We start from the raw sequence: 27,630 nt of genomic DNA on the forward strand, positions 1-27,630 counted from the left end.
ATACTAGTTGTTACGAGTATACTACTATCTCTTTATCAACCAGTGTACAGTGCGGTAGTTCACGGCTGTGGCTACCTCTGTGTCGGCAGGCAGTCCGTCCATCCATAATTGTATTATAATATATACCACCTAACCGTGGTTTTTTTTTCATTCTTTATACCGTCATAGTCAGTCATACTAGTTGTTACGAGTATACTACTATCTCTTTATCAACCAGTGTACAGTGCGGTAGTTCACGGCTGTGGCTACCTCTGTGTCGGAACTCGGCAGGCAGTCCGTCCATCCATAATTGTATTACAATATATACCACCTAACCGTGGTTTTTTTTTCATTCTTTATACCGTCATAGTCAGTCATACTAGTTGTTACGAGTATACTACTATCTCTTTATCAACCAGTGTACAGTGCGGTAGTTCACGGCTGTGGCTACCTCTGTGTCGGAACTCGGCAGGCAGTCCGTCCATCCATAATTGTATTACAATATATACCACCTAACCGTGGTTTTTTTTTCATTCTTTATACCGTCATAGTCAGTCATACTAGTTGTTACGAGTATACTACTATCTCTTTATCAACCAGTGTACAGTGCGGTAGTTCACGGCTGTGGCTACCTCTGTGTCGGAACTCGGCAGGCAGTCCGTCCATCCATAATTGTATTATTATAATATATACCACCTAACCGTGGTTTTTTTTTCATTCTTTATACCGTCATAGTGTCATACTAGTTGTTACGAGTATACTACTATCTCTTTATCAACCAGTGTACAGTGCGGTAGTTCACGGCTGTGGCTACCTCTGTGTCGGCAGTCGGCAGGCAGTCCGTCCATCCATAATTGTATTATAATATATACCACCTAACCGTGGTTTTTTTTTCATTCTTTATACCGTCATAGTCAGTCATACTAGTTGTTACGAGTATACTACTATCTCTTTATCAACCAGTGTACAGTGCGGTAGTTCACGGCTGTGGCTACCTCTGTGTCGGAACTCGGCAGGCAGTCCGTCCATCCATAATTGTATTACAATATATACCACCTAACCGTGGTTTTTTTTTCATTCTTTATACCGTCATAGTCAGTCATACTAGTTGTTACGAGTATACTACTATCTCTTTATCAACCAGTGTACAGTGCGGTAGTTCACGGCTGTGGCTACCTCTGTGTCGGAACTCGGCAGGCAGTCCGTCCATCCATAATTGTATTATTATAATATATACCACCTAACCGTGGTTTTTTTTTCATTCTTTATACCGTCATAGTCAGTCATACTAGTTGTTACGAGTATACTACTATCTCTTTATCAACCAGTGTACAGTGCGGTAGTTCACGGCTGTGGCTACCTCTGTGTCGGCACTCGGCAGGCAGTCCGTCCATCCATAATTGTATTACAATATATACCACCTAACCGTGGTTTTTTTATACCACCTAACCGTGGCAGTCCGTCCATAATTGTATACTAGTATCCAATCCATCCATCTCCATTGTTTACCTGAGGTGCCTTTTAGTTCTGCCTATAAAATATGGAGAACAAAAAAGTTGAGGTTCCAAAATTAGGGAAAGATCAAGATCCACTTCCACCTCGTGCTGAAGCTGCTGCCACTAGTCATGGCCGAGACGATGAAATGCCAGCAACGTCGTCTGCCAAGGCCGATGCCCAATGTCATAGTACAGAGCATGTCAAATCCAAAACACCAAATATCAGAAAAAAAAGGACTCCAAAACCTAAAATAAAATTGTCGGAGGAGAAGCGTAAACTTGCCAATATGCCATTTACCACACGGAGTGGCAAGGAACGGCTGAGGCCCTGGCCTATGTTCATGGCTAGTGGTTCAGCTTCACATGAGGATGGAAGCACTCAGCCTCTCGCTAGAAAACTGAAAAGACTCAAGCTGGCAAAAGCACCGCAAAGAACTGTGCGTTCTTTGAAATCCCAAATCCACAAGGAGAGTCCAATTGTGTCGGTTGCGATGCCTGACCTTCCCAACACTGGACGTGAAGAGCATGCGCCTTCCACTATTTGCATGCCCCCTGCAAGTGCTGGAAGGAGCACCCGCAGTCCAGTTCCTGATAGTCAGATTGAAGATGTCAGTGTTGAAGTACACCAGGATGAGGAGGATATGGGTGTTGCTGGCGCTGGGGAGGAAATTGACCAGAAGGATTCTGATGGTGAGGTGGTTTGTTTAAGTCAGGCACCCGGGGAGACACCTGTTGTCCGTGGGAGGAATATGGCCGTTGACATGCCAGGTGAAAATACCAAAAAAATCAGCTCTTCGGTGTGGAGGTATTTCACCAGAAATGCGGACAACAGGTGTCAAGCCGTGTGTTCCCTTTGTCAAGCTGTAATAAGTAGGGGTAAGGACGTTAACCACCTCGGAACATCCTCCCTTATACGTCACCTGCAGCGCATTCATAATAAGTCAGTGACAAGTTCAAAAACTTTGGGTGACAGCGGAAGCAGTCCACTGACCAGTAAATCCCTTCCTCTTGTAACCAAGCTCACGCAAACCACCCCACCAACTCCCTCAGTGTCAATTTCCTCCTTCCCCAGGAATGCCAATAGTCCTGCAGGCCATGTCACTGGCAAGTCTGACGAGTCCTCTCCTGCCTGGGATTCCTCCGATGCATCCTTGCGTGTAACGCCTACTGCTGCTGGCGCTGCTGTTGTTGCCGCTGGGAGTCGATGGTCATCCCAGAGGGGAAGTCGTAAGCCCACTTGTACTACTTCCAGTAAGCAATTGACTGTTCAACAGTCCTTTGCGAGGAAGATGAAATATCACAGCAGTCATCCTACTGCAAAGCGGATAACTGAGTCCTTGACAACTATGTTGGTGTTAGACGTGCGTCCGGTATCCGCCGTTAGTTCACAGGGAACTAGACAATTTATTGAGGCAGTGTGCCCCCGTTACCAAATACCATCTAGGTTCCACTTCTCTAGGCAGGCGATACCGAGAATGTACACGGACGTCAGAAAAAGACTCACCAGTGTCCTAAAAAATGCAGTTGTACCCAATGTCCACTTAACCACGGACATGTGGACAAGTGGAGCAGGGCAGGGTCAGGACTATATGACTGTGACAGCCCACTGGGTAGATGTATGGACTCCCGCCGCAAGAACAGCAGCGGCGGCACCAGTAGCAGCATCTCGCAAACGCCAACTCTTTCCTAGGCAGGCTACGCTTTGTATCACCGCTTTCCAGAATACGCACACAGCTGAAAACCTCTTACGGCAACTGAGGAAGATCATCGCGGAATGGCTTACCCCAATTGGACTCTCCTGTGGATTTGTGGCATCGGACAACGCCAGCAATATTGTGTGTGCATTAAATATGGGCAAATTCCAGCACGTCCCATGTTTTGCACATACCTTGAATTTGGTGGTGCAGAATTTTTTAAAAAACGACAGGGGCGTGCAAGAGATGCTGTCGGTGGCCAGAAAAATTGCGGGACACTTTCGGCGTACAGGCACCACGTACAGAAGACTGGAGCACCACCAAAAACTACTGAACCTGCCCTGCCATCATCTGAAGCAAGAAGTGGTAACGAGGTGGAATTCAACCCTCTATATGCTTCAGAGGTTGGAGGAGCAGCAAAAGGCCATTCAAGCCTATACAATTGAGCACGATATAGGAGATGGAATGCACCTGTCTCAAGTGCAGTGGAGAATGATTTCAACGTTGTGCAAGGTTCTGATGCCCTTTGAACTTGCCACACGTGAAGTCAGTTCAGACACTGCCAGCCTGAGTCAGGTCTTTCCCCTCATCAGGCTTTTGCAGAAGAAGCTGGAGGCATTGAAGAAGGAGCTAAAAGGGAGCGATTCCGCTAGGCATGTGGGACTTGTGGATGCAGCCCTTAATTCGCTTAACAAGGATTCACGGGTGGTCAATCTGTTGAAATCAGAGCACTACATTTTGGCCACCGTGCTCGATCCTAGATTTAAAGCCTACCTTGGATCTCTCTTTCCGGCAGACACAGGTCTGCTGGGGTTGAAAGACCTGCTGGTGACAAAATTGTCAAGTCAAGCGGAACGCGACCTGTCAACATCTCCTCCTTCACATTCTCCCGCAACTGGGGGTGCGAGGAAAAGGCTCAGAATTCCGAGCCCACCCGCTGGCGGTGATGCAGGGCAGTCTGGAGCGACTGCTGATGCTGACATCTGGTCCGGACTGAAGGACCTGACAACGATTACGGACATGTCGTCTACTGTCACTGCATATGATTCTCTCAACATTGATAGAATGGTGGAGGATTATATGAGTGACCGCATCCAAGTAGGCACGTCACACAGTCCGTACTTATACTGGCAGGAAAAAGAGGCAATTTGGAGGCCCTTGCACAAACTGGCTTTATTCTACCTAAGTTGCCCTCCCACAAGTGTGTACTCCGAAAGAGTGTTTAGTGCCGCCGCTCACCTTGTCAGCAATCGGCGTACGAGGTTACATCCAGAAAATGTGGAGAAGATGATGTTCATTAAAATGAATTATAATCAATTCCTCCGCGGAGACATTGACCAGCAGCAATTGCCTCCACAAAGTACACAGGGAGCTGAGATGGTGGATTCCAGTGGGGACGAATTGATAATCTGTGAGGAGGGGGATGTACACGGTGATATATCGGAGGGTGAAGATGAGGTGGACATCTTGCCTCTGTAGAGCCAGTTTGTGCAAGGAGAGATTAATTGCTTCTTTTTTGGGGGGGGTCCAAACCAACCCGTCATATCAGTCACAGTCGTGTGGCAGACCCTGTCACTGAAATGATGGGTTGGTTAAAGTGTGCATGTCCTGTTTTGTTTATACAACATAAGGGTGGGTGGGAGGGCCCAAGGATAATTCCATCTTGCACCTCTTTTTTCTTTTCTTTTTCTTTGCATCATGTGCTGATTGGGGAGGGTTTTTTGGAAGGGACATCCTGCGTGACACTGCAGTGCCACTCCTAGATGGGCCCGGTGTTTGTGTCGGCCACTAGGGTCGCTAATCTTACTCACACAGCTACCTCATTGCGCCTCTTTTTTTCTTTGCGTCATGTGCTGTTTGGGGAGGGTTTTTTGGAAGGGACATCCTGCGTGACACTGCAGTGCCACTCCTAGATGGGCCCGGTGTTTGTGTCGGCCACTAGGGTCGCTAATCTTACTCACACAGTCAGCTACCTCATTGCGCCTCTTTTTTTCTTTGCGTCATGTGCTGTTTGGGGAGGGTTTTTTGGAAGGGCCATCCTGCGTGACACTGCAGTGCCACTCCTAGATGGGCCCGGTGTTTGTGTCGGCCACTAGGGTCGCTAATCTTACTCACACAGCTACCTCATTGCGCCTCTTTTTTTCTTTGCGTCATGTGCTGTTTGGGGAGGGTTTTTTGGAAGGGCCATCCTGCGTGACACTGCAGTGCCACTCCTAGATGGGCCCGGTGTTTGTGTCGGCCACTAGGGTCGCTAATCTTACTCACACAGCTACCTCATTGCGCCTCTTTTTTTCTTTGCGTCATGTGCTGTTTGGGGAGGGTTTTTTGGAAGGGACATCCTGCGTGACACTGCAGTGCCACTCCTAGATGGGCCCGGTGTTTGTGTCGGCCACTAGGGTCGCTTATCTTACTCACACAGCGACCTCGGTGCAAATTTTAGGACTAAAAATAATATTGTGAGGTGTGAGGTATTCAGAATAGACTGAAAATGAGTGTAAATTATGGTTTTTGAGGTTAATAATACTTTGGGATCAAAATGACCCCCAAATTCTATGATTTAAGCTGTTTTTTAGTGTTTTTGGAAAAAAACACCCGAATCCAAAACACACCCGAATCCGACAAAAATAATTCGGTGAGGTTTTGCCAAAACGCGTTCGAACCCAAAACACGGCCGCGGAACCGAACCCAAAACCAAAACACAAAACCCGAAAAATTTCAGGCGCTCATCTCTACTAAGTACTCCCCGTCACTATGCCCTGTCACCCTCATCCTGCTCTCTAACTGCCTGTCTGTGTACTGGCCTTCACCCCTCTCACACCATCACCAACCCTCACTAACTACCACAGAGACTATGTGCACTGATATCTGCCCCTCCACCACCTGCAGCGCCCCTGGACCCCTCCCCATCCCCCGCAAACCCCCGCACCTGCCCCTCCACCACCCGTGGCACCCCCACCCACTGCGCCTTCGGACCCCCTAACCCACCCGCAGTGTCTTCCAAACCCCTCCCCCATCTGCAGCAGCCCCTCCCCCATCCGCCACACCCCGCATCTGGCTCTCCCCCGCCCGCTGCACCTTTGGATCCCCTACCCCACCCACGCAGCAGGCCCTTCCCAATCCGCATCGCCTACACCATTCGCAACAGCACCGCACCCGCCACTCCCCAACCCACGTTACCCCTGCATCCACCCCTCCCCCACCCACCGTGCCCCCTGGACACCTCCCCCATCCACTGCACACCCGCACCCACCCCTTCCCCATCTGCAGCGCCTTCGGAACCCCTCCTCCATCCGCAACAGCCCTGCAGCTGCCATCCCCCACCTGCGACACCCCTGCTCCTACCCCACCCACAGCGCCTTCATACCCCCTCCCCCATCCGCGGTCCCCACTCCCCAAACCCCTTCCTGTTGCAAGGGACTACGCCCCCTTCACCATCGGACGCCCTATCATTGTGCAATATTCAAACACTAACAAAACTAGGAATGCAGGTAATACTCCATATATTGAACCCCAGAAAGGCGTGCAGGGGTTAAGGGGGCGTAGCCCCTTCCGACGGTGTGAAGAGCGCCCGTAGGGCGCGATGAAGCACCTAGTATATATATATATATATATATATATATATATACACACTGCTCAAAAAAATAAAGGGAACACTAAAATAACACATCCTAGATCTGAATGAATGAAATATTCTTATTAAATACTTTGTTCTTTACATAGTTGAATGTGCTGACAACAAAATCACACAAAAATTATCAACGGAAATTAAATTTATTAACCCATGGAGTCACCCTCAAAATGAAAGTGGAAAAACACACTACAGGCTGATCCAACTTTGATGTAATGTCCTTAAAACAAGTCAAAATGAGGCTCAGTAGTGTGTGTGGCCTCCACGTGCCTGTATGACCTCCCTACAACGCCTGGGCATGCTCCTGATGAGGTGGCGGATGGTCTCCTGAGGGATCTCCTCCCAGACCTGGACTAAAGCATCCGCCAACTCCTGGACAGTCTGTGGTGCAACGTGGCGTTAGTGGATGGAGCGAGACATGATGTCCCAGATGTGCTCAATTAGATTCAGGTCTGGGGAACGGGCGGGCCAGTCCATAGCATCAATGCCTTCGTCTTGCAGGAACTGCTGACACACTCCAGCCACATGAGGTCTAGCATTGTCTTGCATTAGGAGGAACCCAGGGCCAACCGCACCAGCATATGGTCTCACAAGGGGTCTGAGGATCTCATCTTGGTACCTAATGGCAGTCAGGCTACCTCTGGCGAACACATGGAGGGCTGTGCGGCCCCCCAAAGAAATGCCACCCCACACCATTACTGACCCACTGCCAAACCGGTCATGCTGGAGGATGTTGCAGGCAGCAGAACATTCTCCTTGGCGTCTCCAGACTCTGTCACGTCTGTCACATGTGCTCAGTGAGAACCTGCTTTCATCAGTGAAGCGCACAGGGCGCCAGTGGCGAATTTGCCAATCTTGGTGTTCTCTGGCAAATGCCAAACGTCCTGCACGGTGTTGGGCTGTAAGCACAACCCCCACCTGTGGACGTCGGGCCCTCATACCACCCTCATGGAGTCTGTTTCTGATAGTTTGAGTAGACACATGCACATTTGTGGCTTGCTGGAGGTCATTTTGCAGGGCTCTGGCAGTGCCTTCCTGTTCCTCCTTGCACAAAGGTGGAGGTAGGGGTCCTTCTGCTGGGTTGTTGCCCTCCTCCGGCCTCCTCCACGTCTCCTGATGTACTGGCCTGTCTCCTGGTAGCGCCTCCATGCTCTGGACACTACGCTGACAGACACAGCAAACCTTCTTGCTACAGCTCGCATTGATGTGCCATCCTGGATGAGCTGCACTACCTGAGCCACTTGTGTGGGTTGTAGGGAGGTCATACAGGCACGTGGAGGCCACACACACTACTGAGCCTCATTTTGACTTGTTTTAAGGACATTACATCAAAGTTGGATCAGCCTGTAGTGTGTTTTTTCACTTTCATTTTGAGGGTGACTCCAAATCCAGACCTCCATGGGTTAATAAATTTGATTTCCATTGATAATTTTTGTGTGATTTTGTTGTCAGCACATTCAACTATGTAAAGAACAAAGTATTTAATAAGAATATTTCATTCATTCAGATCTAGGATGTGTTATTTTAGTGTTCCCTATATTTTTTTGAGCAGTGTATATATATAGTCAGGTCCATAAATATCGGGACATCGACACAATTCTCATATTTTGGGCTCTATACACCACCACAATGGATTTGAAATTAAACAAATAAGATGTGCTTTAACTGCAGACTTTCCGCTTTAATTTGAGGGTATTTACATCCAAATCATGTGAACGGTGTAGGAATTACAACAGTTTCTTTATGTGCCTCCCACTTTTTAAGGGTCCAAAAGTAATGGGACAAACTAAACAATCCTAAATCGAACTTTGAAATGTCTTCAGTTCCTGCTTGTTCTTGGGGCATGCCATTTTCCCTTCAGTTTTGTCTTCATCAAGTGAAATGCATGCTCAATCGGATCCAGGTCAGGTGATTGACTTGGCCATTGCATAACAATCCACTTATTTGCCTTAAAAAACTCTTTGGTTGCTTTCGCAGTATGCTTCGGGTCATTGTCCATCTGCACTGTGAAGCGCTGTCCAATGAGTTCTGAAGCATTTGACTGAATATGAGCAGATAATATTGCCCGAAACACTTCAGAATTAATCCTGCTGCTTTTGTCAGCAGTCACATTATCAATAAATACAAGGGAACCAGTTCCATTGGCAGCCACACATGCCCACGCCGTGACACTACCACCACCATGCTTCACTGATGAGGTGGTATGTTTTGGATCATGAGCAGTTCCTTTCCTTCTCCATACTCTTCCCATCACTCTGGTATAAGTTGATCTTTGTCTCATCTGTCATGTTTTTGTGGCTCACCAATGGTTTACATCTTGTGGTGAACCCTCTATATTCACTCTTGTGAAGTCTTCTCTTGATTGTTGACTTTGACACATATACACCTACCTCCTGGAGAGTGTAATTGATCTGGGCAACTGTTGTAAAGGGGTTTTTCTTCACCAGGGAAATAATTCTTCTGTCATCCACCACAGTTGTTTTCCGTGGTCTTCCGGGTCTTTTGGTGTTGCTGAGCTCTCCGGTGCGTTCTTTCTTTTTAAGAATGTTCCAAACAGTTGATTTGGCCACGCCTAATGTTTTTGTTATCTGATGGGTTTGTTTTGATTTTTTAGCCTAATGATGGCTTGCTTCACTGATAGTGGCAGCTCTTTGGATATTATATTGAGAGTCGACAGCAACAGATTCCAAACGCAAATGTCACACCTGGAATCTACTCCAGACCTTTTACCTGCTTAATTGATGATGAAATAACGAGGGAATAGCCCACTCCTGTCCATGAAATAGCTTTTGAGTCGGCTGTCCCATTACTTTTGGTCCCTTAAAAAGTGTGAGGTACATATAGAAACTGTTGTAATTCCTACACCGTTCACCTGATTTGGATGTAAATACCCTCAAATTAAAGCGGAAAGTCTGCAGTTAAAGCACATATTGTTTGTTTCATATCAAATCCATTGTGGTGGTGTATAGATCCCAAAACATGAGAATTGTGTCGATGTCCCAATATTTATGGACCTGACTGTATACTGTATACTGTATACTGACTGTATATATATATATATATATATATATATATATATATATATATATATAACATGCACAGTATATTATTATCCACAGTTGGCCCACTACCATGTGGGGTTTGGCTAGTGACGGCAGATGTCACTAGCCTCTATACTATCATCCCCCATAATATTGGGATCTCTGCGGTTAAAAAGATCCTGACAAATAATGATCAATTAACACCTGCCTTTGTTGAATTCTTGTTACAGCTGTTAGAGTTTATTTTGACCAGAAATTATTTTTTATTTGATGGGGACTATTACATACAGAGACTTGGGTGTGCTATGGGGTCTTTAGTAGCCCCAGCATACTCAAATTGCTACATGTTTGATATTGAACAGGATTTGTTTTTCTCTAATCAAGAAATTTGCTCTAATGTTATCTGTTATATGAGGTATATAGGTGACCTGTTTTTAATTTGGCAGGGTACTGAAGATATGTTCAGATCATTTATTAACCTACATAATGATTCTGACTGCCCAGTCAAACTTACAGTGGAGATGAGTCAATCTCAGATCCACTTTCTGGATGTTCAGATTACAGTAACTCCAGAAGGATTGAACACATCTGTATTTAACAAACCTACAGACCGCAACACTATTTTACACATTAACAGTAACCACCCTCGTGAACTTAAATTAGGTTTACCTTATTCCCAGATGATAAGGACACGCAGAATAAATTCTGATCCAGATGAGGCGTGTAGGCAACTTGATGAAGTGGTACAGAAATTTGTGGAACGCGGTTATGATTTTAGGAGTTTATGTAACATTAAAGACAAGGTTCTTAAACTTGACAGGTCCACTCTATTACAGAAAAAGGCTAAGAGGATATCATCTGATAGATTCCCGTTTGTTAGCAGATATAATGATTTATCCACTGATATCAAAAAAATCACTAAGAACAGATGGCCAATCATACAAACAGATAAGTCCCTCCACTTGGGACAACAGTCGATAATGCCATGTTATACCCGTGAAAAAAATCTCAGGGACCTACTTGTTCGTACTGATATCAGTGATCCCAATAAAGCCACTCACTTTTTAGCTAATAAAAAATGGGGTTGTTTCAGATGTACATGTGCTACATGTAGCTTTATGATTCCGGGTGATAAATTCTCACATCCACATTCAGGTAGGATATACCAAATCAGACACCATCTCACCTGTAATAGCACATATGTGGTCTATCAGATCATTTGTCCTTGCGGACTCTCTTACATCGGGAAGACCCAATGCAAATTTAAAGAGAGAATGTCGGCACATAGGTCGGCAATTAGAGCTGCCATTAATAGTGGTAAGAGCGAACAACCTGTTGCCCGACACTTCCTAACCAATAAACACAGCATAGCAAGTTTAAAGTATAGAATGATCGATCACATCCCCCCCTTACGTAGAGGTGGTGATCGCAATCGACTTCTACTTAAACGTGAAACAGAATGGATACATAAGTTGGAGACAGTCAGTCCCCGTGGACTTAATGAAACAATCACATGGTCCATGTTCATATAAAATCTCTAAAATCTCAAGAATATGCTTGCTCTGGTATAATATGTGGAACATCATTGAATAATCATTGCCCGATGCACCTAATTTAAGCAAGGATATATTTTGCATATATGATTATATCACACGCTATGTCATTCTCTCTTCCAGTGATGTTGTTGTGTACATTATGGTTGTTATGGTGATGGTGATGTCACGAGCATGCGCCGCACAGCTGAAGTGCGGACATGCTGTTGTGGGTGATTCTGACGTGAGCTGCGCCCCGCTTCCGGTCCGGCGGCGGCCGTGGAAACGCGTCAGACACTGCCTGCTGTTCACTGGGTGAGGTAGCAATTTAAGGTAAGACTTTGTTTGTTTGTACTTTATATCCTGAAGACGGTAATACACCGAAACGTTGATATACAACTTTGTTGAGCTTGTCATTTTTCCTGAGTGCCGCACCTGCTTGCTGTGTGTATATATATATATATATATATATACAATATTTATTGCACACAGAAAAAAGTTTAATACATAAAAACTACAAGGATAAAATGATTATAAAGTTCAATGAAGATATAAATATGACAGGTATAGAGGAGGTATGATTTTCTTATTTCAAATAAAGGTCCATGGGAGGCAAAAAGTATCATTTGTGTTCAACATCGCGGCTGGCTGCGTCGACATCTGAATCAGACCCTTAAAGTGGATGAAAATGGCTACTAACGAAGCTAGACCAATTTGCTCACATATGGCGTTCACTTGTGAAATTACTGGTAGAAACACTTACATATACAGGTTGAGTATCCCTTATCCAAAATGCTTGGGACCAGAAGTATTTTGGATATTGGATTATTCCGAATTTTGGAATAATTGCATACCATAATGAGATATCATGGTGATGGGACCTAAATCTAAGCACAGAATGCATTTATGTTACATATACACCTTATACACACAGCCTGAAGGTCATTTTAGCCAATATTTTATATAACTTTGTGGATTAAACAAAGTTTGTGTACATTGAGCCATCAAAAAACAAAGGTTTCACTATCTCACTCTCACTCAAAAAATTCTGTATTTCGGAATATTTGGATATGGGATACTCAACCTATACAAGTACCCAGTGTATTGTTCTGCTCAACCCACTTCTCTATAACTCCTATAGTTACCTGCAGTGTGTAAGGGGTATAGGGGTCTATGTACTGAGCCTTGGACAGAGATAAAGTGGACGAGGATAAATTTCCAGCCAATCGGCTCCTAACTGCCATGTTTGAAAAATAACAGTTATGATCTGGTTGGTTGGTACGTTATCTCAGTCAACTTTATCTCTCTCCAAGGCTTATAAAGTTGACTGAGATGCCCTGCAACGCGACATCACGTGGCATCGCACCGGCAGTTCAGGTATGATGAAATCGCACCTGAACTGCCAAAGTGATTACCATGCGATCATGCGATAGATCGCATGGTAATCACGTGATGGGCACGTCACCGCCGAGTGGGAGCAGGCAGGGCTTAAAGTGGTCCTGGAGAAGTGGGGGAACTCACCTCGCCCATGACCTCTCCTGCTTAGCGCGCGCCTTCGGCGCGCGTGCTCCCGACAAGGGTGTGTGGCCTCATTAAAATGGGTGTGACCTCATTAAAATGGGCGTGGACTCATCTGATCTCATCACGGCCACCACAGGAAGAAAAAAAAGTCCCATTTTACACAGTACGGCAGGCAAGAGTCCCCATTTTAAACAGTATGGCAGGCAAGAGTCTCCATTTTACACAGTACGGCAGGCAAGTGTCCCCATTTTACACAGTACGACAGGCACGTGTCCCCATTTTACACAGTACGGCAGGCACGTGTCCCCATTTTACACATTACGGCAGGCACGTGTCCCCATTTTACACATTACGGCAGGCAAGAGTCCCCATTTTACACATTACGGCAGGCAAGTGTCCCCATTTTACACAGTACGGCAGGCACGTGTCCCCATTTTACACAGTACGGCAGGCACGTGTCCCCATTTTACACAGTACGGCCAGCACGTGTCCCCATTTTACACATTACGGCAGGCACGTGTCCCCATTTTACACATTACGGCAGACAAGAGTCCCCATTTTACACATTACGGCAGGCAAGTGTCCCCATTTTACACAGTACGGCAGGCACGTGTCCCCATTTTACACATTACGGCAGGCACGTGTCCCCATTTTACACAGTACGGCCAGCAAGTGTCCCCATTTTACACATTACGGCAGGCACGTGTCCCCATTTTACACATTACGGCAGGCAAGAGTCCCCATTTTACAGAGTACGGCAGGCAAGTGTCCCCAATTTACACAGTGTGGCAGGCAAGTGTCCCCATTTTGTACAGTGTGGCAGGCAAGTGTCCCCATTTTGTACAGTGTGGCAGGCAAGTGTCAAGTGGGGGGGAAGGAAGGGAGAGGGAGGGGGGAAGGAAGGGACAACTTACATATGAAGAGGATCTTCCCGCTCTTCTGGTCGGGCCACCTCTTCTTCATCGCGCCGGCCCCCTTCTCCTTCCAGCTTGGCTCCCCCTCCTCCTCCCGAGTACTCCTGCTTGGGGGGCGGAGTTTCATGTCATTCCGCGAAACTCCGCCCCCCGAGCAGGAGTACTCGGGAGGAGGAGAAGGGGGAAACAGGGACCAGCAAAGTGCCGCGGCGGACGCCCCGTGCGGTTGCACAGCTCGCCCGCCGCAAGAAACGGCACTGCCTAGGAGACTATGGAACAGTACTGGCTCACGGACCAGCTGCCATTGAAGAGAAGCAAGGCACTTTGAATCTGGCGCCGTTTGTGCGCCATTCACAGCTCCCGGACCACCAGCTAATGAGAAGCTGCCACTTGGCAGCTTCTCATTGGCTGGCGGTCCGTGAGCCGTGACAGGCTCACGACAGATTTTAATAAAGCCGCCCGACTCCGCCCCCTGTATTACTCCGCCCCCTGCATTACTGGCCACCGACGTGCCTGACTCCGCCTCCCCCCGCATTACTGGCTGCCGAAGGGACCGATTCCATCCGCCCCCCACCGTATTACTGGCTGCCGAAGTGCCCGACTCCGCCCCCTTCTCTCTGCTTATTATGAGACTATCCTAACTGCTTACAGCTGCTATCAGCGCCCGCAGCAGCAGAGTAAGCAGAGAGAGGAGGGTGGAGTCGGGCACTTTGTCAGCCAGTAAGACGGTGACGGGTGGTGGACCCCAGCCAAGTCAGTGACTCGCTGCAGTGCTCAGTCAGTACACATTGTTTGTGGGCGGGGGGGCGTGGCAGAACGGTGACAGACAGACAGTAATAGTGCTGCAGCTGCTGTTAGTGCTGTAGATAGGCTAACTACTTAGAAAAGGTGGGCGGGATGGCGGCGGAACTGCGTTCCGCCTCCAATTACAAGTGCCGGAACGCAGTTCCGCCCCGTTCCGGCCCACTTTAACCCCTGGGAGCGGCCTCCCTCCGTTCCCGGCGGGTGCCCATCGCACATCGCAGTGCGATATATAGCATGTGTTTTTAAAAACACATGCGATCGCACTGCGAGTCGATAAATATTAAGTGCAGCACATACAATCTTGAGACGCGAGATTCGACTGGCGAGCTTGCGCATCGCGTCGAAAGGTACCTAAAATGTGCATACACTCCTTCGATTTCTCTCACAGATGCTGTCGAAATTGAAGGTTAGCACCGATTATCTCACGAGTGTATGGGCACCATAAGTACTTATACCCAGGGGCGTTTCTAGAGAGTAGGAGGCCTGTGTGCAGGTTCCGGCCCGTTCCTCTCTAGCTGGCAGTGCTGTGTAGACTCTGGGCACTAGAGTCCCTAGGGGACCCTAGCGTTGTCCCAGAGTCTACAACGCATGCGCAGATCTCTGGGAAAATGGAGTGGCGGCCATTTTCCCAGGAATTTCTTACTGCGCATGTGCGAATCACCGGGAAAATGGCGCCACACCATTTTCCCAGTGATTTTGGCAGTGCTGCTACTGTGCCGCGGGCCTCCGGAGGGTAAGTATTTCAATTAATGGGTGCAGGATGTGCGGTGTGGGCCCCCTTGGACCCCCGGGGGCCCGTGTGCACCACACACGCTGCACCCATTATAAATACACCAGTGCTTATACTCCATATTTACTGAAGTGCGGGTTTTTGAAGTGGAGATGTTGCCTATAGCAACCAATCAGATTCTAGGTATTATCTTCTGTGCTATATAAATGATACGCAAAATCTGGTTGCTACGGGCAATATCTCCACTTTTAAAAACCCACGCATTAGATAATATACCTCTAAGTCGGTGGTAAACAACTTGTAGGTTAGCAGCGAAAATCAGAATTCCCAGTTTCTCTTAAGGGCCCTACACATTGCGCGATCCACCGCCAAGCTGCCTGACGGCGGATACGACCGACGGGCGACCCGGCGGCGGGGGGAGGTGACGAGGAGAGTGAAGTTTCTTCACTCCCCCCGTCACCCGGCTCCATAGCAGTGCAGGCAAATATGGAAAAGATCGTCCATATTGGCCTACATGCACAAGCGACGGGGCACCAGCGATGAACGGGCGCGGGGCCAGGCATCGTTCGTCGCTGGTGCCTCCACACTGAAAGATATGAACGGTATCTCGTTCATTAATGAACGAGATCGTTCATTTCTTTCAGTATTCTCGACCAGTGTGTAGGGCCCATTACATATGTGTTGAGTGGAGAGATTTTCTATCACCTCATTGCATCAATACAAAAGTTTCCATCGCTGCTATTTATCATTAATATCTTGCCTGGGGCAGCTGTGGGAGGTTAACCTCCAATAATGAGAATCCAGTGCAAATTATGCACTTTAAAAAATATAAGGAAAATTAAATTAACAAGCGAAAAAGTTACAAAATAGAAGAAAAAAAAACATAATTTTAAAATAAGTTTGAATAAAAAAAAATGCTTTATTTAATGAAACATTTTTTCAGAACTATAGCTTTTTCCAGCTTCAGCACTTGGTAAATAGGGAGTAGCCCTATCTCTGGCGAAAATACCGCCAACTCACTGGATTTTGTTCCTGTCATAAACAGACCCCCCAAAGATACATTATCCCCAAAGGGTTGGTGGCAATGCAGGGGTGCACTGACTACTGGCATTTCATGTAGCTTCTGTGTCCAACTGGATGAAATGTCAGAAGGCAGAATTCCGATACGAGCGACCCTCGATATTCCCCGTGCCACGCATCGTTGTGCCTAATCTGCATTTTTACACCAGTTCTTTTGTGACAAAAGCACTAATCTGGTGTACACGGTAAATGAGGGTAAAAGTATGAATCGCTACCCAGGATGTAGTGTTAAAGTCGAGCCAAACGTCTCGCACTATATGGCACAAAAACGCTAGGTGAATATTGACACATGTCTAAATACGTGTACCAGACATACGGAGCTGAAAGACGACCTTTTCAGATAAACTGATCACAACACAGTAAAGGTCGTGATTGAAAGTGCAAAACGCGTGGAAGCGCAGAGACTTTCTATACACTTAGGTATGACTTTTCTCTGCCTTGTACACTTATAGGTGCACAGCTACTGTACAGCCAGGATTTAAAAAAAACTGAAAATCAATAATTTTGTGCGATTGAATATCCTGTATATTACAAATGTGCCTAGTGTATAGAGTGAAAACGTCACTTTAAAACGCCCCCTGTTACCACTTTAGGAGCACGCATTTGTGCGATTTAGCCTAATTACGTCATGAATTATATCATTAATTATCATTTATTAAATTGTGAGAGTGATGGGACAATAGAGGCCTATTTATTAACATTATTTGTACTAGAATAATGTGAAAAAGGGTGTTTTCACCCCCTTTTCACATTATTTTAGTATCACTCCAATGTATTAAAGGGCGTTTGGAGCAATTTTAATGAAAAACTGCTCCAAACCCTTTCATTGTAATTTTTTTAGTAACCCACATTGCATTTCCCATACTTATAATGGGAAATGCGAAGTGGCCAAATTTACTAAAAAAAAAAAAAACACTGCAGGCTGGCGAAATCACAGGGCAGCACTGCGATCTGCAGCTTTTGCCCAGCTTTCTCTGCCCCCTGGTCCGCGGAGCGCGTGCGCGGGGGGTAGTCATGACGAGGGGTCGCCGGCGGCAGTAGCGGCGATATCGGCAGTGGTGGCGCATTCGCAGCAGGACATCGGGATATTTTTCCCGAGAATTACCTCGATGATGCTGCGGAGTGTCATCGCTGGGACAGAGCATGCTCGCAAGCTCTATCCCTGCATGCGATAATTGATACATCCGTGCGATGTAATCGATTATCGCAGTGCGAATATGGGCGATTTTATCACCTCACATCCGCATCCAAGTGATAAATAGGCCCCTTAGTGTTTTAATGACATGTTTCTTTTGTGTGTTTGACGGTTTTTATTTAACTGGGTAAAATGCACCCAGAACTGTGGTTTCCTGAACAAATTACGCCCGAAATGTCCAAAGAGTATTCATTGAAATAGAGTAAGAGTATTAGCTGAAATACTCTCATCCTGCAACGTGAACGCTTGTCTCATTCATACACATAGCCCACACTCGTCCCCTTTCCACTGAGATGCTCTGCAGAATTCATTCACTTTCCTGTAGCATTAGGGACACGGAGGCGCATACTGTAGAACCGGCCTTTCATGCTGCATTTATTGGAATAGGAAAGTCACAGGGCAGTTCATGGATTTGCAGTGTATGTGGTGAATATAAACGTGCACAGGCAGCAAAATAATCTGAGCCCTTCGGGCAGTTGGGTTCTATAACAAGGAAATTAACAATGCAAATAAGCCAAATACGGACCTAGAGTGTTTGAGCAAACAGCATACATAAGCCGTCTATCTGCCAAACATTAATGAGGACATTCTGACAAAATGTGATATTACGTTGCAGAAACAATGGGGGTCATTCCGAGTTGTTCGCTCGCAAGCTGCTTTTAGCAGCTTTGCACACGCTAAGCCGCCGCCTACTGGGAGTGAATCTTAGCTTCTTAAAATTGCGAACGAAAGATTCGCAATATTGCGATAAGACATCTCTGTGCAGTTTCTGAGTAGCTCGAGACTTACTCTGCCAGTGCGATCAGTTCAGTGCTTGTCGTTCCTGGTTTGACGTCACAAACACACCCAGCGTTCGCCCAGACACTCCTCCGTTTCTCCAGCCACTCCCGTGTTTTTCCCAGAAACGGTAGCGTTTTTTTCACACACACCCATAAAACGGCCAGTTTCCGCCCAGAAACACCCACTTCCTGTCAATCACATTAAGATCACCAGAACGAAGAAAAAACCATGAGTAAAATTCCTAACTGCATAGCAAATTTACTTGGCGCAGTCGCAGTGCGGACATTGCGCATGCGCACTATGCGGAAAATCGCTGCGATGCGAAGAAATTTACCGAGCGAACAACTCGGAATGACCACCTATATGTTCAAATTCTGCAATTAAGATTACGAAACAAATTAGACATAGCATATACTGTAAATTGTATTTATATCTGAATTTGTCTATATAACCCCCCCCCCCAAAAAAAAAAAAAAAAAACAGAGGGGGGTATCACACATTGGAGAGAGATAAAGTTGGGAGAGATAAAGTACCAGCTAATCAGCTTCTAGGTGCCATGTTACAGGCTGTGTTTGAAAAATGACAGTTAGGAGCTGATTGGCTGGGAGGCACTCAATATACCGGCTGTTGGGATCCCGTCGCTCAGCATACCAGCGCCGGGATCCCAACAGCCGGTATACCGACAGCCGGTATACTGACAACTAATCTCCCTCTTGGGGTGTCCACGACACCCCTGGAGGGAGAATAAATAGCGTGGAGCGAATAGCGCGCCACCGTGCCCGCAGTGTGTCGAGCACAGCAAGCCCGCAAGAGGCTATTTTGCGCTCGCCCCGCTGCCGGCATTCCGGCGGTCGGGATCCCAGCGCCGGTATGCTGTGCCCTGGGATCCCGAACGCTGGCCAATCGTAGTACACCCGATTGGCTGATACGTTATCTCTGTCCACTTTATATCTCTCCAATGCTTTGTACATAGACCTCAAAGTACCAATTAAGCTTCTATCTATCTATCTATCTATCTATCTATCTATCTATCTATCTATCTATCTATCTGTCTGTCTGTCTGTCTGTCTGTCTGTCTGTCTGTCTGTCTGTCTGTCTGTCTGTCTGTCTGTCTGTCTGTCTGTCTGTCTGTTATCTGTCTGTCTATTCCAATATAGAGGATAGGTGTTTGCGTTCAAAGTTGACCAGCAGTGCCATCTAGAGGCATGACAGTGTTATAACAAGAATATTAAATTAAATTAGTTTTTTTTAAATATCTTTTGTATCAGCATAAAATATGGTACATTTTAATAAGATGAATCATATGTGGGAACATGACAACATTAAAAATTGATGAATATAAAAGCGATACTATGCTGGTACATTTTATAGGAAGCGCCAGATAAAGGAAAAGGCACACAGATAGAAATGGTGGATCCGAGGCTGTGTTGGCAAGGATTCTCCACTATGGACAAATGAATAGCTATCGCAGATGTGTTCGGGATAATCAGAAAATGAGAAAAGATGGCCAATGACTTAATGACCTTGTCTAATAAAACATATTTCTTACAGACACAAGGGAAAATGGTTTCACATCGGTTATTTAGGCTGTGATGATTGCATGGACAGAAATCCAAATAAGGGGACTATTTATCAACAAGTGTTAAAACTCGCTGCATTTGAAAAATAGTGCTCCAGCCTCCAGTGCAATCATCTCCTAACTGTCGTGTTCATCTTCTAACAGTCATGTGTTCATCTCCCAACTGTCATGTGTTCATCTCCCAACTGTCATGTGTTCATCTCCCTACTGTCATGTGTTCATCAGGGACGTGCAGTCAGGGGAGGTAGGGGAGGCAGTGCCTGCTCTGTCATTTATGATTAATTATTAAATTAAATTAAATTCTGTGTCATAAGTATCTGCTTTAGCTTCATATTATTTAAATCATTTTTATCATGTTAAAAAAGTTTTAAATGGTTCGGAGGCACCGCTGTCGGTGCCTCCTGCTGTCAATATGGAAGAGCCGAAAATGGGGGGTGGGGCCAAACATCGGGCAGTAAAAGCCCATTGGAAAAAGTACTGTAAGCGGCACCTCTAGAAGTGCCTCTGTGACAGGGGCGTGCTTTCAGTCCATATAAAAGCACGCCCCTGTCACTGAGGCTGATGTGATTGGGCAGTGGGCGGGGACGGATTGGCTACCCCACTTCCCAGGGCTCACTGACACTAACTACTCCCCTAGCTTATACCTGCGGCAGCTAATGAATCCCCCCACCATTCCCATGATTTTTTATTATCTATGGGGGCGTGGCCACGGGGGCCCGTAATTAGGCCACGCCTCCGACTATGTCTAGGCCCGCCTGCCTGTCTGTTCTCTACCTGCCTGCGGAATCCTTTGGGCATAGTCTCTCTACCCCCTCCCCCCCCCGCGCATATACAGCTAATAGAAGCCACACACACCCTACCTTGATGCCACAGTAAGTAGCAGCCAAACCCCTCCTTCCTTGATGCTACTGTCAGAAACTCCAGCGGCACTGACAGTCGATCTCCCAGCGATGCCCCCCGCTCCTGATACATTGCAGCTGCAGGCACTGGCAGCTTCCAGTTCATGCATGTAGCTCCACCCCCACCCAGGCACAAACTTTCCATGGGGCTTACCCAGTTTAGGCTGCTGCTGGCCGGCCAGGTGATGGATCGTGTTGCTGCTCTGAGTCTATCCGCCTTCATCCCAGACTCCTGACAGCCACAGGCATAGCCCACAGGTAAGCTATACAGTATTTTGCCTCCAGCTCCTCCACCACAGCCTGCAATATGCATTCTAACTACCACCTACGACTCCTGTAGCCAATCCCAAAACCTCCATCCCCATAGTCAGCCTGCAGCTATCTTCTGTAGTCAGTGTAGCCCCCTGTAGCCAGCCTTCATACTCCCCTCCCCATAGTGTGCTCCCCTGTAGCCAGCCTTCATACTCCCCTCCCCATAGTGTGCTCCCCTGTAGCCAGCCTCCATACTTCCCTCCCCATAGTGTGCTCCCCTGTAGCCAGCCTCCATACTCCCCTCCCCATAGTGTGCTCCCCTGTAGCCAGCCTCCATACCCCCCTCTCCATAGTGTGCTCCCCTGTAGCCAGTCCCCATAACCCCCTCCCCATAGTGTGCTCCCCTGTAGCCAGCCTTTATAGCCCCCTCCCCATTGTGTGCTCCCCTGTAGCCAGCCTCCATAGCCCCCTTTCCATACTGTGCTCCCCTGTAGCCAGTCCCCATAGCCCCCTCCCCATGGGGTGCTCCCCTGTAGCCAGTCCCCATAGCCCCCTCCCCATGGGGTGCTCCCCTGTAGCCAGCCTCCATACCCCCCTCCCCATAGTGTGCTCCCCTGTAGCCAGTCCCCATAGCCCCCTCCCCATGGGGTGCTCCCCTGTAGCCAGCCTCCATACCTCCCTCACCATAGTGTGCTCCCCTGTAGCCAGCCACCATACCCCCCTCCCCATAGTGTGCTCCCCTGTAGCCAGCCTCCATAGCCCCCTCTCCATAGTGTGCTCCCCTGTAGCCAGTCCCCATAGTCCCCTCCCCATAGAGTGCTCCCATGTAGCCAGCCTCCATACCTCCCTCCCCATAGTGTGCTCTCCTGTAGCCAGCCTCCATACCCCCCTCCCCATAGTGTGCTCCCCTGTAGCCAGCATCCATACCCCCTCACCATAGTGTGCTCTCCTGTAGCCAGCCTCCATACCCCCCTCCCCATAGTGTGCTCCCCTGTAGCCAGCCTCCATACCCCCCTCCCCATAGTGTGCTCCCCTGTAGCTAGCATCCATACCCTCCTCTCCATAGTGTGCTCTCCTGTAGCCAGCCTCCATACCCCCCCTCCCCATAGTGTGCTCCCCTGTATCCAGCCTCCATACACCCCCTCCCCATAATGTGCTCCCCTGTAGCCAGCCTCCATACTTCCCTCCCCATAGTGTGCTCCCCTGTAGCCAGCCTCCATACTCCCCTCCCCATAGTGTGCTCCCCTGTAGCCAGCCTCCATACCCCCCTCTCCATAGTGTGCTCCCCTGTAGCCAGTCCCCATAACCCCCTCCCCATAGTGTGCTCCCCTGTAGCCAGCCTTTATAGCCCCCTCCCCATTGTGTGCTCCCCTGTAGTTAGCCTCCATAGCCCCCTCTCCATACTGTGCTCCCCTGTAGCCAGTCCCCATAGCCCCCTCCCCATGGGGTGCTCCCCTGTAGCCAGTCCCCATAGCCCCCTCCCCATGGGGTGCTCCCCTGTAGCCAGCCTCCATACCCCCCTCCCCATAGTGTGCTCCCCTGTAGCCAGTCCCCATAGCCCCCTCCCCATGGGGTGCTCCCCTGTAGCCAGCCTCCATACCTCCCTCACCATAGTGTGCTCCCCTGTAGCCAGCCACCATACCCCCCTCCCCATAGTGTGCTCCCCTGTAGCCAGCCTCCATAGCCCCCTCTCCATAGTGTGCTCCCCTGTAGCCAGTCCCCATAGTCCCCTCCCCATAGAGTGCTCCCATGTAGCCAGCCTCCATACCTCCCTCCCCATAGTGTGCTCTCCTGTAGCCAGCCTCCATACCCCCCTCCCCATAGTGTGCTCCCCTGTATCCAGCCTCCATACACCCCCTCCCCATAATGTGCTCCCCTGTAGCCAGCCTCCATACTTCCCTCCCCATAGTGTGTTCCCCTGTAGCCAGCCTCCATACTCCCCTCCCCATAGTGTGCTCCCCTGTAGCCAGCCTCCATACCCCCCTCTCCATAGTGTGCTCCCCTGTAGCCAGTCCCCATAACCCCCTCCCCATAGTGTGCTCCCCTGTAGCCTGCCTTTATAGCCCCCTCCCCATTGTGTGCTCCCCTGTAGCCAGCATCCATAGCCCCCTCTCCATACTGTGCTCCCCTGTAGCCAGTCCCCATAGCCCTTCCCCATGGGGTGCTCCCCTGTAGCCAGTCCCCATAGCCCCCTCCCCATGGGGTGCTCCCCTGTAGCCAGCCTCCATACCCCCCTCCCCATAGTGTGCTCCCCTGTAGCCAGTCCCCATAGCCGCCTCCCCATGGGGTGCTCCCCTGTAGCCAGCCTCCATACCTCCCTCACCATAGTGTGCTCCCCTGTAGCCAGCCACCATACCCCCCTCCCCATAGTGTGCTCCCCTGTAGCCAGCCTCCATAGCCCCCTCTCCATAGTGTGCTCCCCTGTAGCCAGTCCCCATAGTCCCCTCCCCATAGAGTGCTCCCATGTAGCCAGCCTCCATACCTCCCTCCCCATAGTGTGCTCTCCTGTAGCCAGCCTCCATACCCCCCTCCCCATAGTGTGCTCCCCTGTAGCCAGCATCCATACCCCCTCACCATAGTGTGCTCTCCTGTAGCCAGCCTCCATACCCCCCTCCCCATAGTGTGCTCTCCTGTAGCCAGCCTCCATACCCCCCTCCCCATAGTGTGCTCCCCTATAGCCAGCCTCCATACCCCCCTCCCCATAGTGTGCTCCCCTGTAGCTAGCATCCATACCCTCCTCTCCATAGTGTGCTCTCCTGTAGCCAGCCTCCATACCCCCCCTCCCCATAGTGTGCTCCCCTGTATCCAGCCTCCATACACCCCCTCCCCATAATGTGCTCCCCTGTAGCCAGCCTCCATATCTCCCTCCCCATGGTGTGCTCTCCTGTAGCCAGCCTCCATACTCCCCCTCCCCATAGTGTGCTCCCCTGTAGCCAGCCTCTATAGCCCCCTCCCCATAGTGTGCTCCCCTATAGCCAACCTCCATACCCCCCTCCCCATAGTGTGCTCCCCTGTAGCCAGCCTCCATAGCCCCCTCCCCATAGTGTGCTCCCCTGCAGCCAGCCTTCATACCCCCCTCCCCATAGTGTGCTCCCCTGTAGCCAGCCTCCATAGCCCCCTCCCCATCAGTGGCGTAAGTTCGTCCCAGTTGCCCGGAGGCAAGATAAATATTGGTGCCCCCCGATTTCCTATATCAAGATAAGTGTGTGTGTGTGTGTGTAACAGCAGACACTTTACTGATGGACCTATTTGCTCCTGTAGAGTAAGCATGAGAATGATAACTATATGAAGTTACGTGTAATTGTCAGAGAAGTATCTTCATATAGTTAAAATTCTCATATTTCCTATACAGGCGCAAACAGCTTCATCAGTAAGATGTCTGCTTCCAGTGTAATAGGTTGTGGTTTCTAATCCTGGGTGTGACACTTGTAAAATGTGTATAATAAAGAGGGTGTGATTTGTAAGGTGTAGGGACCAGTGAGGAAGTCGGCTACTGAAAAGATAGCGGCAGCTATCAATTAACTTAATTCACTGGTGTCACAGAATGGGAGGAGAGGTGCCCCCCTTCAGAGCAGGAGCCCGGCGGCAGATGACTCCGTTGCCTCCCAGAGTTCTGCCTCTGCTCCCCATAGTGTGCTCCCCTGTAGCCAGCCTCCATACTCCCCCTCCCCATAGTGTGCTCCCCTGTAGCCAGCCTCTATAGCCTCCTCCCCATAGTGTGCTCCCCTGTAGCCAGCCTCCATACCCCCTTCCCATGGTGTGCTCCCCTGTAGCCAGCCTCCATATCCCCTTCCCATGGTGTGCTCCCCTGTAGCCAGCCTCCTTACTCCCCCTCCCCATAGTGTGCTCCCCTCTAGCCAGCCTCTATAGCCCCCTCCCCATAGTGTGCTCCCCTGTAGCCAGCCTCCTTACTCCCCCTCCCCATAGTGTGCTCCCCTCTAGCCAGCCTCTATAGCCTCCTCCCCATAGTGTGCTCCCCTGTAGCCAGCCTCCATACCCCCTCCCCATGGTGTGCTCCCCTGTAGCCAGCCTCCTTACTCCCCCTCCCCATAGTGTGCTCCCCTCTAGCCAGCCTCTATAGCCCCCTCCCCATAGTGTGCTCCCCTGTAGCCAGCCTCTATAGCCCCCTCCCCATAGTGTGCTCCCCTCTAGCCAGCCTCTATAGCCCCCTCCCCATAGTGTGCTCCCCTATAGCCAACCTCCATACCCCACCTCCCCATAGTGTGCTCCCCTGTAGCCAGTCCCCATAGCCGCCTCCCCATGGGGTGCTCCCCTGTAGCCAGCCTCCATACCTCCCTCACCATAGTGTGCTCCCCTGTAGCCAGCCACCATACCCCCCTCCCCATAGTGTGCTCCCCTGTAGCCAGCCTCCATAGCCCCCTCTCCATAGTGTGCTCCCCTGTAGCCAGTCCCCATAGTCCCCTCCCCATAGAGTGCTCCCATGTAGCCAGCCTCCATACCTCCCTCCCCATAGTGTGCTCTCCTGTAGCCAGCCTCCATACCCCCCTCCCCATAGTGTGCTCCCCTGTAGCCAGCATCCATACCCCCTCACCATAGTGTGCTCTCCTGTAGCCAGCCTCCATACCCCCCTCCCCATAGTGTGCTCCCCTGTAGCCAGCCTCCATACCCCCCTCCCCATAGTGTGCTCCCCTATAGCCAGCCTCCATACCCCCCTCCCCATAGTGTGCTCCCCTGTAGCTAGCATCCATACCCTCCTCTCCATAGTGTGCTCTCCTGTAGCCAGCCTCCATACCCCCCCTCCCCATAGTGTGCTCCCCTGTATCCAGCCTCCATACACCCCCTCCCCATAATGTGCTCCCCTGTAGCCAGCCTCCATATCTCCCTCCCCATGGTGTGCTCTCCTGTAGCCAGCCTCCATACTCCCCCTCCCCATAGTGTGCTCCCCTGTAGCCAGCCTCTATAGCCCCCTCCCCATAGTGTGCTCTCCTGTAGCCAGCCTCCATACCCCCCTCCCCATAGTGTGCTCCCCTGTATCCAGCCTCCATACACCCCCTCCCCATAATGTGCTCCCCTGTAGCCAGCCTCCATACTTCCCTCCCCATAGTGTGTTCCCCTGTAGCCAGCCTCCATACTCCCCTCCCCATAGTGTGCTCCCCTGTAGCCAGCCTCCATACCCCCCTCTCCATAGTGTGCTCCCCTGTAGCCAGTCCCCATAACCCCCTCCCCATAGTGTGCTCCCCTGTAGCCTGCCTTTATAGCCCCCTCCCCATTGTGTGCTCCCCTGTAGCCAGCATCCATAGCCCCCTCTCCATACTGTGCTCCCCTGTAGCCAGTCCCCATAGCCCTTCCCCATGGGGTGCTCCCCTGTAGCCAGTCCCCATAGCCCCCTCCCCATGGGGTGCTCCCCTGTAGCCAGCCTCCATACCCCCCTCCCCATAGTGTGCTCCCCTGTAGCCAGTCCCCATAGCCGCCTCCCCATGGGGTGCTCCCCTGTAGCCAGCCTCCATACCTCCCTCACCATAGTGTGCTCCCCTGTAGCCAGCCACCATACCCCCCTCCCCATAGTGTGCTCCCCTGTAGCCAGCCTCCATAGCCCCCTCTCCATAGTGTGCTCCCCTGTAGCCAGTCCCCATAGTCCCCTCCCCATAGAGTGCTCCCATGTAGCCAGCCTCCATACCTCCCTCCCCATAGTGTGCTCTCCTGTAGCCAGCCTCCATACCCCCCTCCCCATAGTGTGCTCCCCTGTAGCCAGCATCCATACCCCCTCACCATAGTGTGCTCTCCTGTAGCCAGCCTCCATACCCCCCTCCCCATAGTGTGCTCCCCTGTAGCCAGCCTCCATACCCCCCTCCCCATAGTGTGCTCCCCTATAGCCAGCCTCCATACCCCCCTCCCCATAGTGTGCTCCCCTGTAGCTAGCATCCATACCCTCCTCTCCATAGTGTGCTCTCCTGTAGCCAGCCTCCATACCCCCCCTCCCCATAGTGTGCTCCCCTGTATCCAGCCTCCATACACCCCCTCCCCATAATGTGCTCCCCTGTAGCCAGCCTCCATATCTCCCTCCCCATGGTGTGCTCTCCTGTAGCCAGCCTCCATACTCCCCCTCCCCATAGTGTGCTCCCCTGTAGCCAGCCTCTATAGCCCCCTCCCCATAGTGTGCTCTCCTATAGCCAACCTCCATACCCCCCTCCCCATAGTGTGCTCCCCTGTAGCCAGCCTCCATAGCCCCCTCCCCATAGTGTGCTCCCCTGCAGCCAGCCTTCATACCCCCCTCCCCATAGTGTGCTCCCCTGTAGCCAGCCTCCATAGCCCCCTCCCCATCAGTGGCGTAAGTTCGTCCCAGTTGCCCGGAGGCAAGATAAATATTGGTGCCCCCCGATTTCCTATATCAAGATAAGTGTGTGTGTGTGTAACAGCAGACACTTTACTGATGGACCTATTTGCTCCTGTAGAGTAAGCATGAGAATGATAACTATATGAAGTTACGTGTAATTGTCAGAGAAGTATCTTCATATAGTTAAAATTCTCATATTTCCTATACAGGC

At 49.7% G+C, this 27,630-nt stretch overlaps 1 long non-coding RNA gene across 3 annotated transcripts in view; it reads left to right on the top strand.

Annotated features, from left to right (window-relative positions):
- The window catches only part of LOC134944523 (uncharacterized), a 61,996-nt gene that overhangs the window by 13,147 nt on the left and 21,219 nt on the right, over positions 1 to 27,630 (top strand). For all 3 annotated transcript variants that reach the window (XR_010181889.1, XR_010181890.1, XR_010181891.1), the window contains one exon: positions 11,515 to 11,703. This is a non-coding gene — a long non-coding RNA (uncharacterized LOC134944523). The remainder of the gene's footprint in view (positions 1 to 11,514; positions 11,704 to 27,630) is intronic.

The sequence above is a fragment of the Pseudophryne corroboree genome, chromosome 7 (assembly GCF_028390025.1).
Source record: "Pseudophryne corroboree isolate aPseCor3 chromosome 7, aPseCor3.hap2, whole genome shotgun sequence".
In the NCBI taxonomy this organism is placed as follows: domain Eukaryota; kingdom Metazoa; phylum Chordata; class Amphibia; order Anura; family Myobatrachidae; genus Pseudophryne; species Pseudophryne corroboree.